Genomic DNA, 24,807 nt, shown 5'->3' on the forward strand with positions numbered 1-24,807 from the left:
TCTCCATATCCACATTTCCATTGCATCCAGTCTCTTTTTCTCTGCCTTTCCCAGAGTCAACGCTTCACATCCCTATGTTAAGACACTACAGACAAAGGTTTTGGCAAACTTTTTCCTACTTTCTAGGTTTATATGATTGTCTGTTAGTAAATTCCTTTTATTTTGGAAAGCTTGCTTTGCCAAGGCTATTCTTCTCTTTATATCTGTGATACATTTATTGTCTTCAGTGATTGTGCTCCCCAAATAACAGAAGTTCTCAGCCCGAAATTCTCTTAGGATTTTGGCAAATTTTCACAACATAAACTCCATTTCCTTTACTGAGTTAGTAAGTACTACTATATCATCTGCAAAACGGATACATTGTATTCTTTCCCCGTTGATTTTAATTCCTTTGGTTATTCTTTTCAATTTTTCAGTGGTTTTTTCAATAAATAAGTGAGCTACATATACGAAATTTGATCTGAATAATAAAGTTCTGTAGGGGGAATTTGTTTCTACAAGCTTTGAAAACCTGCATACCATGTGATTAAATTAGGAATTTTAACGATGGAATTTTGAAACGAAAATCAGTGAAAATTTCTTATAGACCTCAATGCATGAAATAGGAGTGCATACTGAGTAGTGAAATGAGAGAAAGGGAAGACCAATACCGTTTCAGACAACTTGTGGACGGAATATCTACCGTTCAGCCAGTGAAAGTTACATGACGAAGGATAAACGCAGAGGCACGAATCTTCCTTGTAGGAAGCAGATGCCATAAAATCATTCTTCGTCCGAGCCTCCACTGCCAAGCGTCTCTCCAGTCCAGCCTCTCTATAGCCCAGTCCCTCGGCAGCAAGATGCCTGTTCGAGCAGACTTGATGAGCTTGGGACTTCGATATTTTTCCAACTGATCTGAACCTTCTTGGCGGTACGAACCTTACTTGTTGGTACGAAAACAATAACTGTCTGCCGCCACTCCAGCCTCTACCTACAGATTAACATGGTTAACCGCTACAACGAGACTAACGATAAGGCACGTCGAGTAATTTTTACCGAGATTCAGTAAGTTCAAGCTTCATTCTGAAGACTTGCCTACATCTATGGGGTCAATATACTGTTAGTTCTGGCCATAGATGCTTCTGGTGCACTTTCCGTTTTTAACAACGCGTTTCGTCACGGGAGCGTTTAATCGGCGGGAGAGCGTTACATAAATTTCGAGAGAGCAGTTTCCGTGAAGAGTCGGACATCATATTACTTCCCATTACATACATCTCACGTAATGAGCACGGTGAGAAAATTCGAGAAATTTGAGTTATTACACTGGCTTACCGACAGTCATTCTTCCCACGCGCCATTCCCGAGTGGAACGGGGTAGAGGGATCAGTTAGTAGTATCAGACGTACTCTGCGTCGTACAGCATTAGGTGGCTTGCAGAGTATGTTTGGATGTAGATGAACCCTTCTGCAATCACGGTACGATTCCGCGAATATAATTGTTCTATCCTAATACATGAAACTTCCTGGCAGATCAAAACTGTGTGCCGGACCGAGACTCGAACTCGGGACCTTTGCCTTTCGCGGGCAAGCGCTCTAACGACTGAGCTACCCAAGCACGACTCACGCCCCGTCCCCACAGCTCTAATTCTGCCAGTACCTCGTCTCCTACCTTCCAAACTTCACAGAAGCTCTCCTGCGAACGTTTTAAGTGGAACGTTCTCAGGAGAGCTTCTGTGAAGTTTGGAAGGTAGGAGACGAGGTACTGGCAGAATTAGAGCTGTGGGGACGGGGCGTGAGTCGTGCTTGGGTAGCTCAGTCGTTAGAGGGTTTGCCCGCGAAAGGCAAAGGTCCCGAGTTCGAGTCTCGGTCCGGCACACAGTTTTGATCTGCCAGGAAGTTTCGTATCAGCGCACACTCCGCTGTAGAGTGAAAATTTCAGTCTAGATATATCCTAATACATGTTTATTTGAATCATGTCCCAGATTCCTTGTCCACACTTGCCAAGGAATAAGCTTATAATTTTCAACGTTTGTCAAACAATTTATCATGCACTTTAATGTAATAAGCTGAGTTAATTTTAAGTCATTTAATTTCGTAGATAATGAATTACTCGATAGTTGTTTTGGAGGACAAAGATTTAATTATTTCGGATAGACGGAGGAATTATGCATACATCCAATTAACTTAGGAAGTGCCGCACCACCTGTCCACTTAAAACGTCAAGCAGTAAATACTTCGTAGTTTACTGCCGCTTTTGATAAATGACCGATAGCAGAGAAGCACTTCACATCTTGATAGCTGCAATGGAAGTGCTATACGAAAATACCGAAGATATTGAAGCTACCAGAAATGCTACTGACGAGTCCCAAGGGATCTTCTGTGAGAGAGAAACTAGTGAAATAGAGAACCACTCAAGGATAAAAAATTATAGACTACTACTGACCGGTGAGATGGTAAATTATTGTTAGCTATAACAGGTAAGGATACGGTAGATTCCTTCAAGTCGTGGTTCTGAGCAAATTCTCGGAGTGCCTGCACTGTGATATGAAAAAAATGGTTCGAATGGCTCTGAGAACTATGGGACTCAACATCTTAGGTCATAAGTCCCCTAGAACGTAGAACTACTTAAACCTAACTAACCTAAGGACATCACACACACCCATGCCCGAGGCAGGATTCGAACCTGCGACCGTAGCAGTCCCGTGGTTCCGGACTGCAGCGCCAGAACCGCACGGCCACCGCGGCCGGCGCACTGTGATATGAAAACTGGAAAGACGAGACTACAGCTGTGAATGAAACTCTTGTTGATTGGGGTCCTCAGCTATATATTTAGACAAAACAACGCCAAAAAATGGAACTTTTAGAGATGCGTATGTTTCGACAGAAAACTTTTCAGGAAAGAACAGACTGTACTTTACAGGTAGCTCGTGTGTTAAATAATTATTTGCTTTTGAGGAAAAGACAACATGCAGAAGCGCAAAGCGACTCTTAAAATAAAAAAAAAAAACAAAAAAAAAAGTCACGCTTGATCTGGGATCGATATTAATAAATTTAAAACTGGAATTCAGTACTGAAAAGTCAAAGAACACTTGGGTCAGGTGTACGTTTGTCACATATTCGAATTTATTCGTGATACTTTGAGAGCACAGCAATCATTGGAGGATTACAAGTAACTTTTAGTCATTTTACGTGTTCCCCATCATGCGAGATGGATGGCGAAAGCGATTTGTTTTCCTAGTCATCCGCGTTAACTTACATTTTTGCTTCATTTAGAGCTAGCTGCCATTCACCCCATTAACTAGAAATTTTGTCTAAGTCATCCTATACCCCTGTACAGTCACTCAATTTCGACACCTTCGCGTATACCACGGCATCATCATTAAACGACGACAGATTGCTGCCCACTCTGTCCGTCAAATCATTTACGTTTATAGCCGGTCTTATTGCGCTTCCCTGGGGCACTCACTCCTGACGATACCCTTGTTTCTGATGAACACTCGCCGTCCAGGACAACATACTGGTTTCTATTACAGAAGAAGTCTTTGGGTCACTCACATACCTGGCAAAACATTTAATATGCTTGTACTTTGGTTATCAGTCTACAGCGGGTCACCGTATCAAATCCTTTTGGGAAACCTAGAAATATGGAATCTGCTTGTTGCCCCTCATCCATTGTTCCCAGTATATCGTATGACAAAAGGGCAAGCTGATTTCGCATGAGCGATGCTTTCTAAAACCGTGCGGTGTCGTGGCCATGCGCTTCTCTATGTCGAGGAAATTTTGTACATTCGAACTGAGAATATGTTCAAGAATTCTGCAGCAAACCGACGATAAGGATATTGATGTATAATTTTGTGCGTTCGTTCTTATACCCTTCTTAGAGGCAGGAGTCACCTGCGCTTTTTTCCAGTCACTTGGGATTTTACACTGGGCGAGGGATTCGAGATAAATGTAAGGTAAATAAGGGGTCAACGGCGCAGAGCACTCTTCTTAAACCGAAGCTGTAATCCATCCGGAACTGGCAACTTATTTGTTTTCAACTTTTCCATTTGTTTTTCTACGCCAAGGTTGCTTGTTCTATGTCGTCCGAAGGGGAGTCTATTCGATGGTCAAACGATGGTATGTCTGTACGGTTCTCCTCCGCGAACGATTCCTTAAACAAGAAATTTAAAACTTCGGCTTTCGTTTTGATATCTGCAACTGCCACACCATGCTGATCAACGAGTGACTGAATGGGACCCTTAGACCCGCTTAGCGATTACAAGTGGGACCGGAATTTTCTTGGGTTCTCAGCAAGATCTTTTGGTAAGGTATGATGATGGTACTTGTATGATTCGTTCATAGATCTTTTCACAGACGCACGAATCTCTACCAACCTTTGCCTGTCGTCACTTGCGCTTTCTAGTTTGAACCGAAAGTGCAACAGTCTCTGCTTCTTCAGCAATTTCCGAATTTCGTTGTTAAATCGTGGTGGGTCATTTCCGTCCTTAATCCACTTACTAGCCACATAGTTCTCCAGACCGCTATTCACAGTCTAAACTTTGCTCATAGTTCCTCTATATCCACCTTAATGGAACTAAATGATAATGCAGGACACTGGCCCCTAATCTGGTGATCAGGAATTTTCCGGGATCACCTTTCACTCCTTGGAAGCAAAATACTCAGAATGAAAATTCCTTCCGACACCAACAGTGAAACCACGTGCTTCTGCGTCGGGCACTACCACACTAGAAAACATCAGAGCCATCCGCTGCGGGGACACAAGCCTTGGGAGGGGTGGGGTTCGAATTCTGGACATTCTCTAGTTTTCCAAGAGTCCCCTAAATTTTGTCAGGTGAATGGCAACATGGCTTCTTGAACGAGATCCTTCCTCTAATATTCCCTCTCCAATTATCTCTAAGCCAAAGGAATGTTAAAATCTTACCCTCTCTCTACCGTTGATATTTCGGTAGTTTCGATAAGAAAATCTGCGTAGCCATAAGTCGAACATAAGAAATGCCGCACTACATACGTAAAAGTGCTGACTGTTATAAACGTACATGGCTTAGATGCGAAGACTTCGTAAATCTACTTGCACTTGGGTTGGTCCCTGTACGAAATAGCCGATACGCAACGTGGGGACATTGCTAAAAAAATGACACTGAAATTCGTATTCGTCACTAGGAGTGTGAGCACCCCAATAGGAATTGTGATAATATTCATATGATTACAGCTACATTATTAACGGCCTTAGAATACCATTAGCATAGAATTGCAAATGTCAGCGCGCCTAATACGCTGCTGCTTTTACCTTGACTCATAGACATTCTAGCCACAAAAATCTCACAACTGTAACAGAAACATGAACGTGTCTTCCATTTTTCAATGAGAAATGAGTTTTAACACACCTGCTACCGGCTAGCAAGGTGGCATACCTCTCCGCCTTCTTCAGCCCAACGAGCATGCTAGAGAAGTCAATGCTACAAAGTCTGTGCCTGAAGTGTAGTGCCCACCGGGGTGGCCGAGCGGTTCTAGGCGCTACAGTCTGGAACTGCGTGACCGTTATGGTCGCAGGTTCGAATCCTGCTTCGGGCATGGATGTGTGTGGGGTCCTTAGGTTAGTTAGGTTTAAGTAGTTTTAAGTTCTAGGGGACTGATAACCTCAGAAGTTAAGTCCCATAGTGTTCAGAGCCATTTGAACCATTTTTTGAACCGGAAGTGTAGTATACCACGTCTCCTCCATGGGACGGGCGCTGAAGACCTTGCTGTCGGCCGGCCGAAGTGGCCGTGCGGTTAAAGGCGCTGCAGTCTGGAACCGCAAGACCGCTACGGTCGCAGGTTCGAATCCTGCCTCGGGCATGGATGTTTGTGATGTCCTTAGGTTAGTTAGGTTTAACTAGTTCTAAGTTCTAGGGGACTAATGACCTCAGCAGTTGAGTCCCATAGTGCTCAGAGCCATTTTGAACCTTGCTGTCGTGCGCCCACAAAACCCCTCTACTACTACTACTACTCCTCCATGGGAAGTGAGAGAGAATCCTGGGCAGAATCTTGGCCCGTTCTACTGCATTAGCACTTCTTAAGAATTCCCAGCCAACTCAGGGACACCATCCCACTTTATGCCTATTTTTACTATTAGACGTAATTTTTAATATTTGCTTGTACTATATCCCGTTTTTTCTTTTTTCTCTCAGTCAGTCAGACTTGTCTCTATCATAAGCTACTATTTCTGTCTTTTAAACGACAGTTTTAATTATTGGTAGGTTAGTCTATTTATCTCTGCCGCGTGATCAGCGGAGGGCCATGAAGTACCCCTGCTGCTTGCGGGAACCCACTTGCACCAACGGTCTCGCCTTCAGGATAGTCTCTTCCGACAATCTGTGGCGTCTTTGATCAGCAGGTGCCACAGTTAGCAGCTCACGGTACACTACCATTCCAGCGAAGAAATCCCAAAACATAAAATTCAGATGCGTAGCCTTTTTCGTAACAGCTAGTCGAGAGCGCTGTCAATTTTGCCACATTTCATGTTTGCGGAGAACCTGAAAGAGAGTGAGTGTTTCTGATGCGAAGTTGTTTTCAGCAGACAGCGTACAGTAGGTAACTCTCTATAGCGTTGTATGTGGAGAAACAGTAGGTCTGTGTGTAATGTTCCAGCGGCAGCCGACACAAATTTCCGCTGTGTGGCTGCGGTTGTGTACGCAAGCTGTTGCGTTGCCGCGGGCAGGATTTGTGCGGTACTGGGCCAGTAACTGGGGCAATTCCAAAGCCGCTATTGTCGGCGCTGCGCCGCTGCGGCCACAACAGCGTAATGCAAGCGCCTGTCCGCCGCACGGAGTGAAGCTGGTCGCTGCGCCTGACTGCAACACTTGTCACAGACTGTGCAGTTATTGTGCGTACTAATGTGCAACATGTCACAAGCTTGTGAGTGAAATTACAGAATTTTGGAGACGTAATTCGACAAAGTATTGAAGCATCCGTACCCAATGAATTTTTATGAGCCGGCCGGAGTGGCCGAGCGGTTCTAGGCGCTACAGTCTGCAACCGCGCGACCGCTACGGTCGCAGGTTCGAATCCTGCCTCGGGCTTGGATGTGTGTGATGTCCTTAGGTTAGTTAGCTTTAAGTAGTTCTAAGTTCCAGGTGACTGATGACCTCAGAAGTTAAGTCCCATAGTGCTCAGAGCCATGTGAACCATTTGAACCAATTTTTAGGAACTAGTTGAGAAACGTGGCGTTGCCCGTGTATTCATTTATAGCTGCATCCGGGGTTTCATAGCTGTGGCCGAGCGGTTCTAGGTGCTAAAGTCCGGAACCGCACCTGCTACGGTCGCAGGTTCGAATCCTGCCTAGGGCATGGATGTGTGTGATGTCCTTATGTTAGTTAGGTTCAAGTACTTCTAAGTCTATGTCACTGATGACTTCTGATGTTCAGTCCCATAGTGCTCAGAGTCATTTCTTTGAAGCTTCATACGTGTGGAATTTATATTTTAATTATAAATCTTTTTTGTGTACAGCATTTGAAGTAGTATGATTGGAGACGTGGACGAAGAAAGAGCTTGTTTGCTTCACTAATGTGGGAAAGAGCCACGTAGAACAACAGACACTAGGCTCCACGCCTACTGCGTGGAGCGTCTGGCCCTGTGCTTTGTTTATGATCACAGCTTAAGATAAGTTCACCAGGAATTGTACGTGTTTAAAGCTGAATTGTAAATTGTTAGGAATAAGTGGTAATCAGGGCATAAAAACTCGCTCGCCTACGCCACTTTCCGTGAAGTTTTCCGCTTCTATGACGTTACCTTGGGCAGAAGTAACTTTAAGCCGCTGTGAGCGAAGGGTTCCTAGGAGCGAGATAATACATGACACTCTCGAGCAGTTACTTCGTACCTTGCTTTCGGGAGGAGTTTCCAAAGAGCGAGTTAAAGCCCTGATGTACTCCAGCCGCAGCAACGCTCACCTACGATATTCATAGGATTCTCGAGACTGCATAACTCTCAATCTTGTAACCATTTTGCTCTATTCGGAAATGTTCGACCATTTTTTACGAATTTTTATTCGCAAACAAAACGAAATCAAAAAGTAAAGAGTAGCCAACCAAAACACAAAGCAAACTTAATAAATCCGGTTTTCCTAGCATAGAATGTCAATAAAACCTAGCAAAAGAAGCAAAGCAATATGGTTAAGTTATTAATACACAAAGTGAAATCAGTAAATCCATCTATCACAGCCAACTAAGTTAGCCGTTAGTTTGTATTCGTAAAGATAATATTGCTGCACTTAATCTTGTTACTAGTGTAAATTTCCGAAAAAGACCTCACAAACTAACAGCACCTTCTGTTGGTTCTTTGGTGTACTACGAAACTAGCAGCCTATGTATTGGTTCTTTGATGTACTACGCTGTGTTGATTAAACATCTGAACTACTACGCTCAACGGACGTTTTTAGACGAAACTTTAAATGACGCTATATTTTTTTCGATGTTCTGATTGTGATAAAATGAACCCAGTACATTGTCCCAAGCTACGTTCAAGTTACCTGTGAGAATTCCATGAAAATTCGTCTAGTAGTCTTGGAGATTAGCGTGTTCAAACAGACAAACATAACGTTTTCAGATAAAACTTTAAATTTCGATATTTTTCTGTGATCAGATTTTGAGGAATTAAGGCCTATATGTTGCCCCAAGCTAAATTCAAGCTGCCTCTGAAAACCTATGCTAATTTGTCTAGTAGTCTTGGAGACTAGCGTGTCCAAACAGACAGACGTGACGGTTTTATAGTTTCATTATTAGCATACGTATAGATTGTGTAAATCGTGGCTAATGTAATGGCATATAATTATCTCGGGTTTGCATTAAGTTCGTTAGGTACACAATCTTTCACAAACCTTTCAGCCCAGTGGCAATTAGGCGGTTGGCGTGTCAACACTGTCTTTTTTTAGATAAATGCAGGGAACTGTTAGTTTGGAAAGCATTGTAGGGACATCTTACATCGTGATATGCGTCTTGACGCTTTCGCGGAGCAGCATGCATTTAATGCGCAGCACCTTACATTTACACGTAATACCCCTTTTTTCCGCAATTTCTCTTGAGGAGTGCAGCTGGTGGTACACTTCGTACAACTGTCTCCTAGTTTCCTACCTATCCTAAAAGAAAGGCAAGAAGATTAGTGTTTAACGCTCCATCGACGAGGACGGTGGTATAGACAAATAGAAGTAAGATGGGGAAGCAAATCTGCCGTGCCCTTTCAAAGGAATTATACTGGAATTTGTCTTGTTCGACTTAGGAAGATGGCGGAAGAAATAAATCTAGATAGCCAGACGGGAATTCGAACTGCTGTTCTCCCGAATGCGAGTCCAGTGTGCTAACCCCTGCATCACCTCGGTCGGGTTCCTCTTCTCATTTATCATGATCAGTGCGTGATGTGTGTCTGCGAGGGACGTGTGTTTCTGACTTGTCGTGGAGTGCAAGCTCACAGTATTTCAAACCTATATATGCCACAACCCGTGGTCCAGGGGTAGCATCTTTGATTCATAAGCAAAACATCTGGCTTCGAATTCCACCGCTGCTTAAATTTTGATTATTAATCAGCATTGGCGGCCGAAGACTTCCGGCATAGGAAGTCACCCTCATTCTGCCAACGGCCTTGTCGAAGAGGGTGGAGGAGCGGACAGAGGTTCAGGGCACTCTCTTGCCCTACGGGTGGGAAACTGCCCTTAAAGGCGGAAGAAACAGCAATGATCAACGACATGAGGATGCAGAAGGCAATGGAAACCACTGCATTAAAGACACGTAACGTGTATCCACAGGACATTTGACGTGTAATGGAAGAAGTGTCATGATGATCTCTCCATTGGCAAAATATTCCGGAATAGTCCCCCATTCGGATCTCCGGGAGGGGACTGCCAAGGGGGAGGTTTCCATGAGAAAAAGATTGAGTCATCAACGGAAGGATAACGTTACACGAGTCGGGGCGTGGAATAACAGAAGCTTGAACGCGGTAGGGAAACTAGAAAATCTGAAAAGGGAAACGCAAAGGCTCAATCTAGATATAGTAGGGGCCAGTGAAGTGAAGTGGAAAGAAGACAAGGATTTCTGGTCAGATTAGTATAGGGCAATATCAACAGCAGCAGCAAATGGTATAGCAGGAGTAGGATTCGTTATGAATAGGAAGGTAGGGCAGAGAGTGTGCTTCTGTGAACAGTTCAGTGACAGGGTCGTTCTTATCAGAATCGACATCAAACGAAGACCGACAACGCTAGTTCAGGTATACATGCAGACGTCGCAAGCCGAAGATGAAGAGACAGAACGAGTATGAGCATCCTGAAAGACTAATACAGTATGAAAAGGTGGATGAAAATCTAATAGCCATGGGGGACTGGAACGCAGTTGTAGGGGAACGAGCAGAAGAAACGGTTACAGGAGAATATGGGCTTGGGACAAGGAATGAGAGAGAAGAAAGACTAACTGAGTTCTGCAATAAATTTTAGCTAGTAATAGGGAATACTCTGTTCGGGAATCACAAGAGGAGGAGGTATAATTCGAAAAGGCCGGGTAATTCCGAAAGATTTCAGTTAGATTACCTCATTGACAGACAGAGATTCCTAATTCCAATACTGGGTTGTAAGGCGTGCCCAGGAGCAGATATAGACTCAAATCACAATGTAGCAGTGACAGAAAGTAGGCTGAAGTTTAAGAGACTAGTCAGGAAGAATCAATACGCAAATAAGTGTGATACGGAAGTACTAAGGAATGACGAGATACACTTGAAGTACTCTAAGGCTGTAGATACAGCAGTAAGGAATAGCTCAGTAGGCAGTACAATTGAAGAGGTATGGACATCTCTAAAAAGAGCCATCACAGAAGTTGGGAAGGAAAACATAGGTACAAAGATGGTAAGTGTGAAGAAACCATGAGTAACAGAAGAAATACTTCAATTGATCGATGAAAAGAGTAGTACAAAAACGCTCCGGTAAACTCAGGAATAGATAAATACAAGTCGCTGAGGAATGAAATAGATAGGAAGTGCAGGAAAGCTAAGATGAAATGGCAGCAGGAAAAAAGAAATGATTGTCGGAAGGACAGACTTAGTATACAGGAAAGTCAAAACAACCTTCGGTGACATTAAAAGCAATGGTGATAACATTAAGAGTGCAACGGGATACCACTGTTAAATGCAGAGGAGAGAGCGGGTAGATGGAAAGAATACATTGAAAGCCTCTATGAGGGGCAGATTCGTCTGATGTAATAGAAGAAGAAACAGGAGTCGATTTTGATATGGGATCCAGTAATAGAATCAGAATTTAAAAGAGATTTAAAGGACTTAAGATCAAATGAGGCAGAAGGGATAAATAACATTCCATCAGAGTTTCTAAAATCATTGGGGGAAGTGGCAACAAAACGACTATTCACGTTGGTGTGTAGAATGTATGAGTCTGGCGACATACCATCTGACTTTCGGAAAAGCAACATCCACACAATTCCGAAGATGGCAAGTGCTGACAAGTGCGAGAATTATCACACAAGCAGCTTAACAGCTCATGCAAAAAAATGTTCAAATGTGTGTGAAATCTTATGGGACTTAACTGCTAAGGTCATCAGCCCCTAAGCTTACACACTACTTAAACTAAATTATCCTAAGGACAAACACACACACCCATGCTCGAGGGAGGACTCGAATCTCCGACGGGACCAGCTGCACAGTCCATGACTGCAGCGCCTTAGACCGCTTTTTTTTTTATTTGTTGATCGTTGTGTTTGGTCGTTGCGGACGTTACATGACATCCGTTAAAGTTCATTTGTTGATCTTTCGACTCAGTTTTTTATTACAGAAGCCAACCAGCTCTCTGACCGAACACGCTGAGCTACCGTGCCGGCGTCCGCTCGGCTAATCCCGCGCGGCCAGCTCATGCATCCAAGTTGCTTACAAGAATAATATACAGAAGAATGGAAAAGAAAATTGAGGATACGCTAGATGACGATCAGTTTGGCTTTAGGGGAGGTAAAGGTATGAGAGAGGCAGTTCTGACGTTGCGGTTAATAATGGAAGCAAGACTAAAGAAAAATCAAGGCACATTCGTAGGATTCGACCACCTGGAAAAAGCGTTCGACAATATAAAATGGTGCAAGATGTTCGAAATTCTGAAAAAAGTAGGGGTAAGATATAGGGAGAGATGGGTCATACACAATATGAACAACAGCCAAGAAGGAATAATAAGAGTGGACGACCAAGAACGAAGTGCTCGTATTAAAAAGGGTGTAAGACAAGAACGTAGCCATTCGCCGCTACTGTTCAATCTGTACATCGAGGAAGCAAGGATGGAAATAAAAGGTAGGTTCAGGAGTGGAATTAAAAAGCAAGGTGAAAGGATATAAATGATACGATTTCCTGATGACATTGCTATCCTGAGTGAAAGTGAAGAAGAATTACATGATGTGCTGAACGGAATGAACAGTCTAATGAGTAGAGGAAGACAGAGATTGGAACACATCCAGCAAATAATTGAGGACGTAGCTTGCATGTGCTACTCTGGGATGAAGAGGTTAGCACAGGAGAGGAATTCGTGGCGGGCCCATCAAACCAGTCAGAAGGCTGATGTAAAAAACAAAAAAAACAAAAAAAATGCCTCACAGCGTCTTTCCTGTGGATTCTGCCATCGGATTTTGTTCAGCATTTTCTGTGACGTTCCAGTGCTTACTAAATATATTCCGCTACGTATTGGGAAAGCCAGACAAAAATTTTCTTCATTTCGTCTGTTACTCTAATTAGATAATGTTCTTTCACCGATGAACGACGTTTAAGAATCGGTTGGATGTAGGGTACTGTAGCCTGAGAGTGCTACCGACGTGATCGATGAGTTGCGGCGAGTTTCCCAAATATCGCCCCTTTGTCTATTCCGTTCACGCGTGTTATGAAGGTGGTGGAAACACCATAATTCGTTTCATGCGGTGGCGTCGAGAACTGGATTGCCACTACCAACGATAAATAAACAAGTAATGGAACTGTGAATTTTGTAACACTGTTTACAAATTCATTCTGGTTGGAGAACGACCAAATAAGTGCGACTCAGTTTCATTTTTTGACATAATCTGAAAGAGCGTTAAACTGAGAACCAAACAATATAATATTTTGCAATAAGAATTTTTAGATTGTTTATTTTTAGCGGGGTGTGCCAACTGAGCTTCTTCTTAATATTTTCACTTCTTAACCGTATCCGAAGGCAGGGTCGTCAATGTAGCACAACAGTCAGCAGTGAAAGTACGCCTACTACGAACATAAACTATAACCAGGACAGAATTCAACTCCTCGGTGGAAAGTGCCTCTGTTTACACTAACACAAAATATCCAGGATACACAAACATTACAAACATAAGAAATTTAGAGAACCATCTATAAACACTAAACATACAATTACGTTACGTTACGTGTTACAGTACGTAAAGGGAGATGAAAATCTAATAGTCATGGCCGACTGGAATGCAGTTGTAGGGGAAGGAGTAGAAGAAGCGCTTACAGGAGAATATGGACTCGGAACAGAGAATGAGGGAGAAGAAAGACTAATTGAGTTCCGCAATAAATTTCAGCTGGTAATAGCGTGTACTCTGTTCGAGAATCACAAGAGGAGGAGGTATACTTAGAAAATGCCGGGTGATACGGAAAGATTTCAGTTACATTACATCATGGTCAGACAGAGATTCCAAATTCCAATACTGGGTTGTAAGGCGTACCAGGAACAAATATAGACTCAGATCGCAATGTAGTAGTGACAGAAAGTAGGCTGAAGTTTAAGAGATTAAACAGGAAGAATGAATACGCAAAGAAGTGGTATACGGAAGTACTAATGAATGACGAGATACGCTTGAAGTTCTCTAAGGCTGTGGGTACAGCAATAAGGAATAGCTCATTGGGCAGTACAGTTGAAGAGGAATGGACCTCTCTAGAAAGGGCAATCACAGAAGAAAAACATATGCTCAGAGAAGGTAACTGCAAAGAAACCATGGGTAAGAGAAGGAATACTTCAGTTGATCGATGAAAGAAGGAAGTAGAAAAATGTTGAGGGAAATTAAGGAATAAAGAAATTCAATTCCCCTTGGAATGGAAAAATAAGGAAGTGCCGGGAAGCTAAGGCGAAATGGGTGAGTGAAAAATGTGAAGAAATTTAAAAAGAAATGATTTTAGGAAACACTGACTCAGCATATAGAAAAGTCAAAACAACCGTTGGTGAAATTAAAAGCAAGGATTGGAATTCTACTGTTAAATACAGAAGAGATAGCGGATAGGTGAAAAGAGTGCACTGAATGCCTCTATGAGGGGAAGATTTGTTTGATGTGATAGAAGAAGAAACAGTAGTCGATTAAGAAACGTTAAGGGATAAAGTATTAGAATCAGAATTTAAGAGCGATTTGGAGGCAGAAGGGATAGATAACATTCCATCAGAATTTCTAAAGTCATGGGGGAAGTGGCAACAAAACGATTATTCACGTTGGTGTGTAGAATGTATGATTCTGGCAACATACCATCTGACTTTCGGTAAAATATCATCCACACAATTCCGAAAACTGCAAGCGCTGACAAATGCAAGAATTATCACACAATCAGCTTAACAGCTCTTGCATCGAAGTTGCTGACAAGAATAATGTACAGTAGAATGGAAAAGAAAACTGAGGACTTGCTAGATAACGATCAGTTTCGCTTTAGGAAAGGTATGCACACCAGAGACGCAATCGTGACGTTTCGGTTGATATCGGAAGCAAGACTAAAGAAAAATATAGACACGTGTATCGGATCTGTTGAACTGGAAAAAGCGTTCGACTATCTAAAATGGTGGAAAGTGTTCGAAATTCTGAGAAAAATAGGGATAAGCTATAGGGAGAGACGTGTCATATTCAATATGTACAACAGCCAACAGGGAATAATGAGAGTGGACGACCAAGAACGAAATGCTCGGATTAAAAAGGGTTTTAAAGAGGGATTTAGTCTTTCGTCCATAATGTTGAATCTGTAAATCGAAGAAGTAGTGATGGAAATACAAAATGGGTTCAGAAGTGGGATTAAAATTCAAGGTGAAAGGATATCGATGATAAGATTCGCTGATGGCATTGTTATCCTCAGTGAAAGTCAAGAAGAATTACATGATCTTCTGAACGGAATGAACAGTCTACTGAGTACAGAGTATGAATTGTGAGTAAATTGAAAAAAGACGAAAGTAATAAGAAGTAATAGAAATGAGAACAGAGAAAAACTTAATCCTGTCCAAGACAAGTTTACTAGTGTCAAATATCAGCCTTAATTTGAGGAAAATGTTTCTGAGAATGTACGTTGGAGCACAGCATTGCACGGTAGTTAAACACGGACTTGGGAAAACGGGAACAGAAGGGAATCGAGGCATTTGAGATGTGGTGCTACAGACGAATGTTGAAAATTAGGTGGACTGATAAGATAAGGAATGACGAGGTTCTGCGCAGAATCGGAGAGAAAAGGAGTATGTGGAAAACACTGACAAGGAGAAGGGACAGGATGAAAGGGTATCTATTAAGACATCAGGGAATGACTTCCATGGTATTCAAAATGGTTCAAATGGCTCTGAGCACTATGCAACTTAACTTCTGAGGTTATCAGTCGCTTAGAACTTAGAACTAATTAAACCTAACTAACCTAAGGACATCACACACATCCATTCCCGAGGCAGGATTCGAACCTGCGACCGTAGCGGTCGCTCGGCTCCAGACTGTAGCGCCCTCCATGGTATTAGAAGGAGCCGCAGAAGGCAGTAACTGTAGGGGAAGAATGGGATTGGAATACATCCAGCTAATAAGTGAGGACTTAGGTTGCATGCTCTGAGATGAAGAGGTTGCACAGGAGAGGAATCTGTGGCGCATCAAACTTCCCTTTCCTTGAGGAACAGAGACCCGCAGTTTCATAATTTCTCACCGGAACTAAATAAAGCACCCTGGATCCAGATCATGTCAATGGTCCTCTGTATGGCATCGCTGGAGAATTCTAGCGTTCTGATCTTGTTGCCACATCTTGTTCACTATGACGGGCAACAGAGATAATCCCTCGGGTCGAAGCTTTGAGGTTGTCGAGCGAGTCCTTCAGTTTTCTCGAACGAGAAATCCCCATCGTCACTCTACTCCTCAGGATTGGGGTGGGACATGACATCTTGATAATTTTTTTTGCCAGAAAAAGGACATGCTTATCTTGAGAACGATACTCCCCAAGTCTTAAGTCTTCTTTTCTCATACAAGGCAGATTGGGAGGCGCTGATTGGCTCTCCTCCGTATACGAAAAGCAGAGGCTTGCTCCCCAGCCTACGAATCCCGATGCTGTGTCTGCATTGGGTGCTAGGCCAACAGAGAAGTTAAGAGGAAAATCGAATGAGTAGAGAAAAATTCAATTGGCTTGCGCAGTGTGGGGGCGGTTTAGTTTTGCTAATTCGGCTCCAGTTCCAAGGCTTGGTGAAAAATTCTGGGGACTTCATCTTCTGGTCCTAACCTAGGTGGAGAACTTCAGATCTTTGACTAGTGGGTGAGACTTGTGGTCTGTAACTTGTGGTGTATTAAAAGCCTGTGGCAGTTTCCAACTGTACCGACAGTGGCACGCATATCGTCTCAGACATATCGTTTGTCACAAGTGTAAACCTATTCGTCCAGAGCTGACCGCCTGACGTTTGACAATTCCAGCACCGACCGTCGAGCCTGTGAATCAATTTGATTTAGCCAGACCAGAGGAAGGGTATACCTCACAATGAAATCTGGATTTCAGGGCTCTGATAGCGACATTTCCCGCACTCTTATAATCAGAACGCTAGACGGTGTAATTTGCAAATTTTCGTGGACGCGTCAGAACATTACAGCTGCCGCAACGCACCGCTCCACGCCCACAACGCCCCATTTCCTGCTGTCGCCTGAATGAAGGTGAAAGGATAAAAGTACTGCTGTACTGGCGTAGAGTTGTTAAATGATATTCACAGCTCCATGTTCTCAGGTGAACCATAATTTGTGGTATAGTTGTTCGTAGTTCATTTCATTTGAATAGAGTTGGGCATCACAGTGGATTCATGTAAATAAAGTTAGACTGCGTTGTAAAAGGAATTGATTCAGGGGAGAATTTGTACAGCTTCCATCCCAATGTATCCTTTGCCTATCGAACACCATTCATTAAATGATTTGTGTTTGTCATTTTTGTGTCATATTTATCAGCTGGTTCTCCAGAAAGCTGTAGTTATTAAAGGTTTAATAAAGCTTGTTACTATTTCGTAAACCTAAATTCGCCACTGTTGTCATTCATGCACCATCTACTATTCACCGTTTTTATTTTATTGTGCGGGTACATGGATACAGGGGTAATTTAAGCTTCAATATTATTAAATTAGTTAATTAGATTAGTAATCTGACTTCTGAAAGTGATTAAATGCTTAAGGCGTCAAAAGTGCCATGAGAAAATTCACTAGTTCGTATAGAAGACTTTTGTGAGTAGCACACGTCTTGAAGGTTATTACCACAATTACATATTTATTTACTTAAAAATAATAAGATTTAGTTTCACTGAAACATATATTTATCATTAAAGTAAGTGACAGCTAGAACATGCAACACAACTTGTGGCTATATCTCGCAACAACATGTGCCCAGTGACCTCTATAACTGATAATGGGAACATTAACGTTGTAGATCAAGTGATTCTTACCTTTCAAGTTTCTTTAGTTCTGCATAAATTATATCAGATTAATACACTATCAGTTTTTAAAAAAAAATAATGAGATTTCTAATATGTCGAAGAAGGAAGGCAGCTATGGTCGACCTCAAGTCTTCAGTTGGGATGTTGAGATGTTCAGAATGAAGAAATTAGAACACTGAAAGCTGAGATACCGTTTGGAACACCAAAGTCAATTATATGAGACTATGTTTAAAAAGTTTGGAATAGGAGAGGTAAAGTACATGCAGTGCACACAAGGAAAAATAAGTTCAACCACAAAATGATTGGAAGGGATAAAATGGCTCTGAGCACTTATGGGACTTAACATCTGAGGTCATCAGTCCCCCAGAACTTAGAACTACTTAAACCTAACTAAACTAAGGGCATCACACACATCCATGCCCGAGGCAGGATTCGAACCTGCGACCGTGGTGGTCGCGCGGTTCCAGACTGAAGCGCCTATAACCGCTCGGCCACACCGGCCGGCTCGGAAGGGATCCCTCGAAACTAAAGTGGGAATGTGAGTTTCAAAATTTATAGAGTTTCCAGCGTCATCTCTCGTCTCAGAATATTATTAATGGGAAAAAACTGAGTGTGCCGTACTTGAAATATTCTCTTAGGAAAATGATGAACAGTAATGGAAAAACACAGATGAACCGCTGCCCGCCGTGCGGCTGAATACCACCTGGAGACGTTGCGGGCACGTGACGCGACGATATATAAGGTGTGCAGAGGCGATTGAAAATCATTCTGGCGACGATACGGCCAGCAAATAGGGAAATCCACTGACACGAACAACTTTGTCATAGGGTAGGTTGTTGTGGCCACGAGTCTGGAAGCGAGCTACTCAAAAACAGAAAAGCTGGTCGGCTGTTCGCGTTCTATTGCCGTGAGCAGCAGTAGAAGGTGTTTGAAGGACGGTACGAGTACGCGACAATATGTTTGACATCCACAGCTCATCACAGAATGTGGAGGCCAAAGAGGTGATCTGTGGCAGATTTAAATCTGGAGCAGAATTCTGGCGCAACCACAAGTGTTTCGGCGCTCGCCGTTCAACGCACATTTTTGAACATGTGCCTCCGCGACAGACGATTCCTAAGTGTTCCTATGTTAACCCGGTGACATCGTAAATTACTACTGCAGTGTGCACGGGATCATCGTGGTATACCTGCGGGTGAATGGAAATGCGTCGCATGGTCGGTTGAGGTCGATAGTCATGTCCGAATTCACTGTCATCGAGGCGAGCGGCTGCACGAAACATGCACCGCGGCGTAGATGCAGGTCGGTGGGGACAATATTACACCACGAGGGACTTTCATATGGACTTCCATGGGAGCTGTGACAGTAATCGAAGACACTATGAGAGCTGTGGATTTCTTTAACATAATTGTAGTCTATCTACATCCCTTCGTGCCTGGTGCTTTCACCGACAGCGATAGCATCTTGCAGCAGTATAACTCTCCACGTCACAAGGCCAGAAACACGCCACTATTATTTGAGGAGCATGATGAGAACTCACTTTGATGTAATGTTACTTATAATCGGTCTTGACTGCAAAAATGTTTATTCACATGACCGGTTTCGGTTCCTCTAGAACCATCTTCAGACCTGCAATTTCGGTTACTCCTGTAACCAGTGATTGCGGTATCCCTGCAGACATTATGTCTGTTTTTGCACGTTAATGTCTTGGCCTCCAAATTAGCCTAATCTGAACCCAATGGCATACATGTGGGGCGACATCTGGTGCCAGCCCCAAGCCCGTAAGCAACCGATTCGAAATTTACGGGCATTGCGTGACCTGTGCTTTGATGTTTGATACTATAAATCTGCCAACGACTTGTCGAACCCATACCACATGGAATCGTTGCTGTATTGCGTGTCAAATGGGAACCATCGGGACCAACACGATACTAAGATGGTAGCAGTAATGTATTGGCTCATCAGGGCAAGAAATATCTCAGAGAAACAGGGTGTTACTTAGCTTCTAACTATGTCCCCTCATTCAAATGGTAGGCATGTTATGTAGGCATGTTACTGTGACGTTGATACACTATTTCTTCTATCAGATCCTTTGAGCAAATGTGGAGCCCACTGCAGGTTTTAGCTCGAAACCAATTCGCTGTGTTCGATGTGCATCTCTGCCGCTTGAATTGATAGGAGTGTTCTGTCTATCGTCAAGACGAAGAGCCATGTTTAGAAACTGACACAGGACAGGTTCTAGATGTAGAGGCGTCAGAACAGAGAGCTTTTCACCCTTATCGAATACATGTCTGCTTCCTGACTGCCATTGATAAAAGAGCCGTAAGGATTTGATACCGTCACCTTCAAAGGGCCTGAAATTTTCGGTGTTAAAGACTATCCTCCAACTTGCTATCTATAAATTAGGAGCAGATCGTCTGAATCCTAGTCCTCGAAGATAATCAGCCATGCGAGAACGAAGCAGTTGTCCGTGACTCGTGTCTGAAAGTATAATCTCGTGACGATGTGACTAAATCACACCTTCTCCAGCTCAAACCCGTTTCAAGTAGTTAAATTGGTTGGTTATAATTCATGACGAGCTACTCACAGTTGTCCAGTTTGGGTCGCAGTAATATCGGTTTTTTTTTCGGTCATTATCCTTATGACTGATTTGACGCGGACCGCCACGAATTCCGTTCCTGTGCTAACCTCTTCATCTTATAAAATAAATAAAATAAATAAAATAAATTAAATAAATAAATAAAAAATGCTGTTGTTATTTAGATATTGATTATTCTATCTGTATGATGGTGATTGTGATTGCAATTGGGTTCGCTTATCTGGAACGTGGATGTTTGATTATTCGTTATCAGACGCTTGACAATGGCTTTTTCGTAAAGGCAATGTTACTCGTAGTTGACCGTGAAATAAAACTGAATAATCGGACTTCGTAATTAAATCGTTTCCAAAGACTGCTGCGGTAGGTGCGGACTCATAATCTAAATCTCAATATTACAATAATTTGCCAGCCATGCCAATACGTCGTACAGAGGTGATTGTCTATTTTATAAATATAAATTCTTTACAGAATCGAGTGCCTAGTGTGGTTGCAACTCGCAGTATTCTTCTATAACATGAAATATGGCGGTCTGCCAGACAATAAAATAAAATACGTGCTTCTCGCACCACTTCTACCAGAGCTCTCCCTTTCTTAATCAAACATAAGAGTAACGTAATTGTGCTTTTGTTTTATCAGCGACACAGCGCTGCAGTTGTGTGCCATAGGCTTTATTTATTTGTCACTGATTATTTATTTAATTAATATTTCGCGTTTCCGAGGAAACTCACGCTCGGCATGCAAATGTGCCTTTATATTGCCCCCTGAATTGCGAGGCGAAAGGACACACCTGCAGGCGAGCAATTCACCTAAAGGCACAAGAAAATCTAAGTTATCTACAACTATTTACATGACTTACATTACACATTATACACATTATATACAAAATTTGAATGACGCGGGTGCGCCGTAAAAGTTCTAATGTTGGCAGATAGAGTGCGCGCATGCGCAGAAGCGTCTGTGTAACTGCGGCACTGCCGTTATATCGTACAGTTAGATCACGCGGCACAGTATTGCAGATCATATTGTTCGTGTGCGCGCGTTTTTCAGTCGTTGCACAAAGAAAATATTCAACCAAGATTACATATGAAGACTACATTCTATGACAGGTAACTTAGTTTTAAATTTACAATATTTGTTATAACACAATACAACTTAGATTATTGAACGTTCTTAGTTACATAGTATTGTTTTGAAATACTTCAAATAAAAATGTCCGTATTTTTCAGGTGCGTTGACCTATACACATCGTGTCGTTATTACAGTTCATATTCATCCGCTGCACAATAATTTTTTACAGATTAGTATCGTCGTGGTAAAGTTTTTTTTGATCACAGTAACATCGTTGTATAACAACGTGATTAATACATAAGCGTGTCCATTTCTCATTTCCATTATAGTCGTAGTGATGCAGTTCGTTGTGACTAAAAGCATTGCTTATTACAGATCAGACGTGACCCGTCGAGTAATTGGTCCACGTGCAGTTCGTTTTTTACATTCCGTGGAAGCTTGGTTGCAGAACCTCGGACGGCACATAGCTGGCGTCGATCCTTGGACAGTCCAGGTAAGAGTGTCCGTCACATTTCGAGAACATTTCATTCCCTGAAGTTCCAACCAAAATTCTTCCACCCGTCGTGTTGTTTTCTGGACAGGCACTTTGTGTCCATTTAATCCAGTTAACATCTTGAAGTTGGGTACTGTAGTAATATCACTACACGATGCACGAATTATGCACTTTACATTTTCAGTTTTTTGCTGAATATAGCTCACCTAAATGTTCGTAGTTATTAATCAAGGAAATCGTTCATCGCGTTTACATAGATAAGCTGCATAATGAATGGCATTAACAGTTTCTTTCACATAGGTTTCCGCGTAGTTGCAGAGTTAGTAATGTTCGTTAATGTCCGTGAACAGTGGTTCACTATGCAATGTCTTTTTGGCACTCGTTTTGTTCAAATTTTTACATAGTAACAGTTGCACTATACATCAGTTAAAAAATAAGTAATTATACATACACACGTCACATATTTTCTTAGCATAAACATAATATAGTTGCACATAAACATGTTTACATCATCATTACATCGCTATAGGTTATTACATTGTGTCACATTTGATTACATGAATTGCAGATATTTACATCCTCTTTAGCGGTTTTGCTGGGATATTATCGATGTTTTTTTTTGTGATGTCATCTGAAATTAAGATAGGTTAGACACAACATTCATTACATCAGTAGGCAAGACCAGGCGTTTTCACTACTCAATAAATATTCAAAATAGTAAGAGAGAGAAAATGTTCGATTCCTCGCGTTTTGTGCGTGTGTGTAGAGTGTCTGTGTGGCCTTGACTACTGATAGATGCTTTTCGTGTTGAGAGATGTGCGTCTAATCTATTTCTCAAAGTAAAAGATCGCTTCACAGATGACGTCTGTCAGTTCGTCAGGTGTCACACCAAGTCAGTGGTACCTTCAGTAACAAATGTTCCGTGAAAAATTAATATGTCATCCACTGCTACGTAATCATAAATTTTACTTTAATATTCCGTCCTTCAGGTGGAGGCGCGCGCTGAAAGAAGAGTTCTTCTGTCTTCAACTGCGTCACTGGAACCGCTGAAATGAAAATTTCTATACTACTTATTATCTGTGTTGTAACAACAGAGTTTTTCGAGTTGCTTAGCAATATTTTGATGGGTATGACTTTGACATTATTCAGCATGAAATGCTCTAAGATCTCGGTGTGCGTATAGCCCAATAATTTTGTTAGTTCTAGGATGTTGTAACAGATACGCACTAGGATGGGGTATGTTAACAATTATATACGGTCCTTCATATAGCAGACGCCACTTAGCGTTGCGTCGTTTGAGTGCTACAGATTTATGATGAGTACGAAGTAGTACAAGCATTCCTACCTCGAATTTTTGTTTTCTTTTTATTATGTTTCTGTGATGTTTGTTTCGTATTTGTGCGTGATGTGTCAATGTAGTCAATACTTCTTTTATTTTCTGTTCAGGTGTGATTTCCTTGTCTGACAACTTAGGTAATGGTTCTATCCATTTATCGTTCTGTTTGCAATTGAACATGATCTCGTTAGGTGTGTAATTCGTATCGTAAGTATTTAAGTTATTGTGTACGTCTTCGAAAAGACTTAGGTAGGACACCCAATTAGTATGTTTTGATGAAATATAGGTCCTCATGAATCGATTTAATTCTCGGAAAAGTCTCTCAGTCGCGTTACATTGTGGACTAAACCTCGAAATAAATATACTTTTAATGTTATTGTCCTTCAAGAAATTTCTCCATTTGTACCCAGAGTAGTATGCTGCATTATCTGATAGAATTGCTTTAGGTTTTCCCACGTGCGTCAGGTAATCACTTGAGAATCTTCGTATTATAGCATTTGCGGTGGCGGATTTTAAAGCATAAAGTTTTACATGTTTAGAAAATATATCGTAAAAAGCTAAGATATATTTGACGCCTGCAGAGCTTGCTGGATGCGGTCCACTGATGTCAGTACACAGAATTTCCAGGGGTTTACTAGGTAAAATACAATGTAAATCTGTTTTTGTGGATAAATTCTGAGGTTTTGATTTTTGACATATGACACATGTTTTTAGTTCCCTGTAAATTTTTTTTTCTCATATTGCTAAAATAACAGTATGTGCTGAGCTTCGCTAAACACTTTTTTGTCCCATAATGACCCCAAACTAAGTGTGTGTGCCAAATTAAATTACGTTCAGACTCTTTGGGAATGCATACACACCAGTTAGTACCATTTGGATGTCGGCGGTAAAATAGCACATCATTGTGTAACTTGTAATACTTAGTCAAAGGATGATTGTGTTTTTCTACCAGTAATGTTATTATCTTATACCAGTGAGGATCAGATTTTTGTAATTCAGCCATGTTTCTGCACATATCAATATAATATTGGTGATACTGCTTGTCTTGCATTAAGAGAATCCTGTAGTCATTTATATTTTCTAAGTCACTGTTGGTATCATTCATACCTTGTGGAAGTCTAGACAAAGTGTCTGCAATGGTGTTGTCCTTACCTCTTATGTACTTAATTTCAAAAGAGTAGATCTGAAGTGTAACTGCCCATCGTGATAGTCTAGGATGTACAAGTTTACAAGTTAACAAAAATGTCAGGACCTGGTGATCGGTGTAAATTACCGTATGTTTTCCAAATAAATAATAATTGAATTTCTTGAATGCCCATACTATGGAAAGTGTTTCTAACTCAGTAGTGGAGTATGTACGCTCACATTCAGTTAGAGTGCGACTCGCAAACCCAATAATTCTTATCTGTTCCTCCTCTTTATTCTTTACAACTTGAAATAAGCAACAGCCCAAGCCAGTACGTGAAGCGTCACAAGTCATACAAAAATCTAAATTGAAATCTGGATGGCTCAAAATGTTAGCATTCACTAAAGCATGTTTAATTGTATTAAAGTCATTCTGGCACTGTTCCGACCAGATCCAAACTTGATTCTTTCTGAGTAGATTTAGCAGATGTTTACTGTTCAAAAGTAGTTGTGGCAAAAAACGTCTGAAAAATGAACATAGCCCAAGGAATGATTTTAACTGCTT

Source organism: Schistocerca serialis, chromosome 1 (assembly GCF_023864345.2).
Source record: "Schistocerca serialis cubense isolate TAMUIC-IGC-003099 chromosome 1, iqSchSeri2.2, whole genome shotgun sequence".
NCBI classification, from domain to species: domain Eukaryota; kingdom Metazoa; phylum Arthropoda; class Insecta; order Orthoptera; family Acrididae; genus Schistocerca; species Schistocerca serialis.